The 8464-nt window shown below is 47.9% G+C and overlaps 1 long non-coding RNA gene across 1 annotated transcript; it reads right to left on the bottom strand.

Moving 5' to 3' along the window:
* Positions 1 to 4514: 4514 nt before the first annotated feature.
* Positions 4515 to 5341, bottom strand: LOC147908480 (uncharacterized). Its single transcript, XR_015546200.1, has 2 exons — positions 5027 to 5341; positions 4515 to 4689 (listed from the first exon to the last, which is right to left on the bottom strand). It is a non-coding gene; the product is annotated as an uncharacterized LOC147908480 (long non-coding RNA).
* Between the last annotated feature and the right edge of the window lie 3123 nt (positions 5342 to 8464).

Below are 8464 nucleotides of genomic sequence, written 5' to 3'. Positions count from 1 at the left end.
TTGGACGATACGGGGAAATTGCTGGAGCGAGTCATCGCTGCCCGCATCGTCCAGCACCTGTTCCGGGATGGTCCCAATCTATCTCGCGGTCAGTATGGCTTCCGGGAGGGTCTATCGACTATCGACGCCGTCAGGCAAGTCAGGGCCCTCACGGAGCAGATGACCGCGGGAGGGGAGGTGGCGTTGGCGGTATCCCTTGACATCGCCAACGCCTTTAATAGCATCCCATGGGGCCGGGTAGTGCGGGCGATGAGAGGACATCACCTCTTGCCCCCCTACCTGGTCGCTATTATAGAGGACTATTTCCGGGACAGGCAGCTGGAGTTCCATAACAAAACGGGACTCCAGCAGCGGAGGGACGTGTCGTGCGGCGTTCCACAGGGGTCCGTGTTGGGACCCCTACTCTGGAACGTCGCATACGACTACGTTCTCCGCGCGGCCCTACCCACCGGCTGCCACGTCGTTTGTTACGCGGACGACACGTTGGTGGTGGTCGGGGCCACGACCTGGGAGAGAGCCGTCGGTACGGCAAACGTCGCAGTGGCGTGCGTGGTCGGCTCCATTAAGGAGTTGGGCCTGAGGGCCCCCGCTAAATCGGAAGCTCTTTTCTTCCACGATGGAAAGAGCGGGGTGCCCCCTCAGGCACATATAGTGGTGGACGATGTCCGCGTCCCGGTGAGGCCAACGATCAAATATTTGGGCCTCACCGTGGATGGTCGCTGGGGCTTCGTCGAACACTTCGACGAGCTAGCCCCGCGGTTGGGGCGCCGAGCAGACGCTCTGCTCGGCTTCATGCCCAACCACGGTCCGAACGGGTCGGTCAGGTGGGCTTATATGCACGCCGTCCGGGGCCCTTTACGGAGCCCCGGTATGGAGTGGGAAGGCCCTGGCCAGCCGCCGAATAAAGCAGAAATTGCACAGCGTGCAACGGCGGCTGGCCTTGCGCATCTGTAGGGCCTACAGGACGGTGTCGTACGCCGCCGCCATGGTCCTCGCGGGGATTCCCCCTGCCGAGTACGTGGCCGACGCCCTGGCGGAAACCTTCGCCGGGGTGAAGGCCATTCGGCTTCGGGGGGGGGGGGGGATCGTTACTCCGAGGACTACTAACCGACTGAGAAGGAACGCCCGTCGGCGGGTCTTCGAAGAGTGGCGCTCCACTCTCGAAAACGACCCGCCGACAACGGGCGCTCGGACCGTGGAGGCCATCCTCCCCTGCCTCGAGGAATGGGTAGGCAGGGGATGGGGCGGACTATCGTTCCACGCGACGCAGGTGCTCACCGGACACGAATGTTTCGGGGAGTACCTATGTCGCAGGTAAGGAGCCGACTACTTGTCACCACTGCGACGGGGACCGGGACACCGCGCAGTATACGCTGGAGACCTGCCCGGCTTGGGCGGACGAGCGCGGTGTCCTGGTCCATGAGATAGGGGAGGATCTCTCCCTGCCGGCTGTCGTGAAGGAGATAGTCGGCAGGGAGAGTGCTTGGAGGGCCTTCTCCTCCTTCTGCGATCGGGTGATGTCGCAGAAGGAGGAGGCTGAGAGGCAGAGGGAGAGGGCGCCAGGAGGTCGGGGCCTTCTCCCGCCCCCGCCGCCTCCGGGTGGCGGGGCTGACGGGGGGGAAGGAGATGCGAGGGGTGGTGGCGTTGGGGGTCAAGCCGGATCGCTCGCGCCCCGGGTCACCTCTCGCGCGTACCCGCCGCCGGGACCGCCCCACGGGGCGAGAACGACGGCGACCTCCTTCCCCCATAGATGAGAGGAGTGAAGAGGAGGACGGTGGGGTGGTGTGCGGGAGTGTCGGGGTCAGTGAACCCTCCACCTCCGCCGCCACCATCATCAGCGACGGCCCGGACGCAGGGCGCAGTGAAGCGGCGGCGGATCGCCGACCCTAGGGTCGATCCGCCGCCGGAAACAGGATGACCCTCCGCGCGCGCTGGGTGCAGTGGCTCATCATCCTCCGGCCGCGTCGAATGCGCGACCGGGCCGGGAGCCCTGCACCGCCGCGCGCGGGGGGTGCGCCGCGAGACTTCCTCTCGCGGCGCCGAAGAATGAGGGGCGCCAAACATACGTCTGGCACCCCTAGGGGGGCTGGTGATCGCGGCGGGGGCCGTGATCCCCAACTCCCACCCCCCAACACCAACCGGGGAGGCGGGCGCAGGGGGTGGTGTCCCCCCAACGCCCGAAAAAAGTCGAAGGTGCCAAGCACCGCCCGTGGTCACGTCGTCTTTCAGACGACGCCATAAAAATCCCCGGGCGGGAATAGAAGTCGGCAATAAGCCGACTGGCCTGAGGGACTCCCAGAAGTATGCTGCACGCGTTCCTGGGAGTCTCTCATGCAAGGCCAGGTAAGGACACTCGGAGGGGTTTTAGTGGGTGCAAGCCCCACATAACCCTGGGCTCTCCCCCGAGACCCGGGGTATGCGTTAGGCATTTCCCCTCCGTTATCAAAAAAAAAAAAGGTTAAAAATGTCTAATTTTACGGATATGATAGTAGCAGAACGTTGACGCTACTGGAAGTATTAGATTGCAGAAACCTTTCCGGCAGCCTATGTATAATTTTTTTACATAATATTAGGTGTTGGAATTAATTCGTAGCGTTTTTTAATGAAAGAATGTTATTTATTTTACATGAGCATTAAAAAATACATTAATGAAAGTACTTCCCATCACTTGTAAAACGCTACGAATTAATTCCAACACCTAATATGATTTCTCTAATCAGTTTCGTTTCTGTTTACATAAATAAGAATTAATAAGATTATTAAGAAATTAATAATTTATATTTCATGTGTACATATTATATTATTACATGTATCAATATTTAATACTTATTATTATTTACTTATTATTATATGTATTAATATTATTATATTTAGTTTATTAATATAATTATTATATGTATTTTGCATTAAATATGAATTATTTGAAAAAATTATTTTCGAATTATCTCAATACTTTTACGCAAAGAATAACGAGGTAAATAAAAATATATAAAAATATATAATTATTAAAAAGGATATGTAACAGCATTTTGCAAATTACATAATTGCAAAAGCAACATGTATTGCAACCGCATTCACGAACGTGGAACTTCGTCGCACATTCACAGTTAAGATTTTCGTAGGCGATCGGATGACGGGTGGCGTTAAACGAAACGCCACAGAAATGCGTCACGCGGCCACTCCTAAGAGCGACACACAATCACATAACAATAATTGGGCGCCAGGCACGAACGAGCGTGCTACTCTTTCTCGAAATTACGCGATATTTTCTTTATGCCATATTCTAACGAGCTGTGAATGTCGACGGGCTCTCAACCGGTAACTCAGCCTCGGAAATGGCAGAGGGGGCGGTTCGCGATTGAGGATAGCGGATCATTTGGAGGAGCGAATAGGGACGAGAATAAAGTATACACGAATCAACAATAGCAAAAGTAACAAATATATTAAATAAGTTTTCGACTTGCATTTACATCTGGCGACACAATCGATAAGCTCTACTCGAGCGCGATAACGGATTTACGCAGGCCCCGAAGCTTTACGCTAGACGTATCAACTTCGTCAGATTCCAGCGATGCTCACGCCACATAGGGAGACTCTCGCGAATTATACGAACAAGACTTCGTCGCCTCGAAAATACTATGGAATTCGGCAACGATTGTAGTGTGGACGCGGTGTGACCTCGTATGCGCTTGCGGGGCCTCGCGCCGCTCAGCTGAGATGCAGAGAAAGCTCGAATCAGTGCAAACTCGACACTACGCAGTCTCGATATGACAGAAGACGAACAATTACCAATTGCTATAAATATATATATTATAAATTTTCGTTAATGGCTATGACACAGAGGGCTGACACTAATAGACATGCAAATCTTACACTACAGGCGTCCGAGACGACACGATACGCGACAATATTACGGTACGGAACTTCAATACAACATGTGATCCGTGATAAAAATCTACAACGAATGACGAGGCTGTGGCCTTGGCGGACGCAGTAGGATTATCCCGACGATAAGGGCCGTTCCGGGAGGACGACACGCGTACTTGAATCCCTCGAAAATATACCGCACGATAATGCCATATACACTCACTATAATACGCCCGACAGAATTCTGATCAGACTACGTCTCCCGGATGCGGAAACCGACGATAGTAGATATATAAGGCGGGTTCTAAGCCATGGAGCTAGAGGGGAATGCGGGGTGCGGGGAAGTACTTGTAGACGCGGGGGATACCTAACGCGGGGAAAAGAGGGGGAAAGGTCTAGGCTCCTACACAATAGGGTTCCTACATAATAGGGGCTCCTTTTTTTGTTATCAAAATTTGATCATGTTTTTCTTTAAAAATGCATTGATAATAAAGGTTTGAATTTGACCATGACATATTTTTCTTTAAAAATGCATCGATAATAAAGGCTTGCATGTTAGAGAAAGATAGAGCGCGCGTGCTATGAGTGAAGAAAGGATGGAAGAATTAATAGAGTACGAGTTCCTTTTGCATGATACATTTTTTCAATTTTTATGGTTTTTCCTGGCGCGTCGAGGCAAAGGATGGGAAGTAAAAGACAATACACATGAAATAAGGCGAACAAAAATGTTTTATTTACATCTTATTACATCGGTTTTCGTACTTATTAAAAACTAAAGCTAATAGTTCGCAATCGATGAGCTGATGTCCATTGAAGATGTCGCTATCACATATAATGTTCTCAGATGCGATGTTGGAGAATCGCTTATAATAAAGGCTTGCATATTAGAGAAAGATAGAGCGCGCGTGCTATGAGTGAAGAAAGGATGGAAGAATTAATAGAGTACGAGTTTCTTTTGTATGATACATTTTTTCAATTTTTATTGTTTTTCCTGGCGCGTCGAGGCAAAGGATGGGAAGTAAAAGACAATACACATGAAATAAGGCTAACAAAAAATGTTTTATTTACATCTTATTACATCGGTTTTCGTACTTGTTGAAAACTAAAGCTAATAATTCACAATCAATGAGCTGCTGTCCATTGAAGATGTCGCTATCACATATAATGTTCTCAGATGCGATGTTGGAGAATCGCGTATACTTGGTATCTACCGTATCGACGAGTCGAGCTAATCGTTCGAACGTTACATCGACACACCCATTAAAGTCAAACATACGGCGTAGCGTTTCGGTCATCATAATGCGTACCGATGAAGAATCGAGACGTATGACCGTAGCATAGTTCAACATGAAAACACTGACGATTAGCGGTCCAACGCTTATAAAATTATCCTTGTATTCGTTTCAAAACAGCTTGTAAATATTTCTTCGCTGCTTGTAGAGGCTCTTCCACGTTTCGAGAGACAGCGATAGTTCGTGTCCTTTTCGGACGGCCCCGACGTGCATAACCGAACAAGGTCCTGATGTATTCTCACCACCGGGGAGCTTTTGTTCCTAGTAACTGTTACCGTTCGCTCAGGATAGGGGGACGTCCCCACCTCAGCAAGGGGACTAGGTTATAAAAACAGTTCTGAAATACGGTCAACGGGGTAGGGGAAAAGGGGGACAAGTGTAATGCAATGGGCAGCTTGGTTCAAATGTACTACCATCACGCACCAGGGATTCTCTTGTGGTTTCCACACTAGCGAACGACTTCGGCGGCGTGTGTGTTCAGTTTCCGGGGCTTTCCGTATACCGGCTCAACTCAAAGAAAGGGCCTCTGGAAACTGTTATCCTCCAAAAAAGAAAAATCATAAGCTGCTTCTCCATCAAGAGGGACGCGATTGTGGGTTGCTACCTCCGGGTGCAACCGCAAAAGGTGGCGGGAGGAGATCGAGCTAGCGTAAGGGCCATAGCCGTGAATACTAATACATATGGGTACGCTTCAATTAGTGGGTAAAAGTAACCCGTGGAATGAAACCACCAAAATTAGTTTTCTATCGACTCAGCACCAAAATACGTGGCGTGTGCCAAGGGCTCGAGTACTGGTCTTTGTAGCATCCTATCATAGGTGCGTTCCGGGCACCTGCTGGCCGGGTCGTCCCACACCCTACTCATTTATATTTGTTATGGACATATATATATCGCGCGCCGTAGAACAATGTTCGCTCGGTAACATGCGTCGGAGGGCTTTCCGAGCTCGGACTTCTCGGTAGATGGAACATAATATGCACGGTGGCCCCAAAGAGGGGGGGGGGAAACGCGTCGAACTACGGGGAACACTACTGAACCAATATTTTGAAGGTAGTAATCTGACGGAGTATTCCCATAATTTTATCCAAAACCAATTTTCTTTTGTTTCCTCGTCGCAGCGTTTTTGGCCTCTCCAAAATATTATTTTATGATCTAAGCGAAGAGTCGTTTTCGCAACACGCAACAACCTACAAGCTCTCAAACAACGGTACGGGAGTATCGCAACTGGCCACGAATCGATGGGCATGGTCTGCCTAAGTATGAGGGAAAACGGACTACCAGACACATAACCTTTTTTGCAGATATGTGGCAGTCTCCTGGTGCGGTCAAGGATGTTACTGCTTTTCAATCCCCATATTATTATATCAGGTGCCGCACACTCGGCGGCACGAGCGCTTTTTTTTTTATCCCATCTCCTGCTCGCACCTCCTTCGCTACCCTCGAAGTTTGGCGCGCCTAGGCGAGTACAGCCGCGGGCGGCGGCTTACCCTCATAAATTGGCTTTTAAAATGACCAATTTCTTTTAATCTAAGTTCGTGAAAACTGACGCAGATAGCGGGTCAAAATAGATATAAGAATTTTTTTTTGGCCGTGTGATCTATGTGGCCATCATCCATGTGGCTAACCGATCCAGCTTAAGAGACACTCGTAAGGAGCAATACCGTCGACAACAATTCAGCCAATAAGCGGTCTCACGTGACCGCGTTATCATCGCTAATCAGTTAAATCCTTAATACAAAAATACGTATAGTTAAATTGTGTATTAGCAAAAAGTGGGTACAGGACTAATATCTTACTCAGGTTTTAATACGGTTGAAATTATGAAATCCCGGCGTCTACCATCTCGACACGAGTGGGGCAGGTATAGGTACAATGAAAAGCCAAAGCCGAGCGGTCGGGTTACTACAGTAAACAATTCAAATAAAATGCTCATATCTAATATATTAGTGTTTGAATAAATTCTGAGCTTTTACAGTTGTATATGGCAGGATAGCTGTTCTGTATAACAAAGAGTAATTTTATTTAAACTCTCCATAAACCGTGGAAGTGAGGGTAACATATCGTTGCATTAAACACCGCCACGTACGATTATGGATGCCGACCCGTAGGTATAATGAAGTATATATATATTATCTTATATCTAGATTATTATAATCTTTATATAAAACATGTGTAGATAGAAATTCATTAAAACACAGGTTTGTTTAGTTATTTTGCAGTACTAAAGCAGGGAATTTGGCCAGTGGCCGGGGAAGAAAGGGAATTAAACTGTTAGGAGATTTACATGCATAATACTGTATCCAGTCGATGCATTAAAGTTATATGTGGCTTGAACGGGGGAAGTAAACCACCAAATCCACAAACGAGATTATCTTTAAAAGGGGCGGAATATTATTCACGTTCACCGATGCCGCCGGTAACCAACAACATACAGGTCAAGTGGTGGGAGTACTGGTCCTAGAACAATCGCAAAAAGCGTTCCGCGAGATCACTTGTACAACGCCAGAACGATATTGTAATTCCAACACTATAATCCTTAAATTATATAGACAATAAATATAGATATTGATATAACGGGCGGAAAAACATATTCACTTAGTTTTCTGGATTACTAAGCTGTTTACTTACAGGCACATGTTTACACAGGTGCTGGAGTATTAAGCTTGAATGTGCCGAAGCTAGGACAAGGAACGGTCTTTCCTATTGTTTTAAACTACGGACGCACCGCGTCGAATAGCGATGACGGGAGGTGGGGCAGGTATACCCCGGGAACAAGCTCTGTAAACTCTCACTCCGATATAATATCGTGTCTCCCGTTCCGTGGATGTGTATCGCTGGGGTAAAACAAAAGGAACAAAACCCGTAAAAAATAATTCAATCTGAGAAAAGTGAAAATTATGGTTGTTTATGATTACCATGAGTGGATGAAGTCAAAAAAACATAAAAAGTGAACAAAAAAGGTGGGGGAAGGAAAGGTTAGGAGAAAGAAGAAAAGAAAAGGAGCGGCTATCTACACTTGTTCGGACGCCATGATTATTTTGTACAACGGAATGTCAGAAAACACAATGGGCACGCCAAGATGAGAAAACCATCCCAGAAAAACTAGCTTGTTCTTTTGTCTTTGTTTACTTTTCACCCCTCTAGACCCCCATCTACAGGAAGGGAACAAATACTAATAATATTTACAGGGGGGCTATTTTTAGTTTAACAAACTGTTTGCACCAACCCCCGTTCTATTTTTTATTTCAAAAACAGTTTGTAGCGCAATTTCTTCATGTTGTCGCACATCGTATAAATTAGTATAT

The sequence above is a fragment of the Acromyrmex echinatior genome, chromosome 9, assembly GCF_024713525.1.
Source record: "Acromyrmex echinatior isolate Ae372 chromosome 9, ASM2471352v2, whole genome shotgun sequence".
Taxonomy (NCBI): domain Eukaryota; kingdom Metazoa; phylum Arthropoda; class Insecta; order Hymenoptera; family Formicidae; genus Acromyrmex; species Acromyrmex echinatior.
The sequence above is the reverse complement of the archived record's forward strand: the minus strand, read 5'-3'. Positions and strand labels throughout refer to the sequence as shown.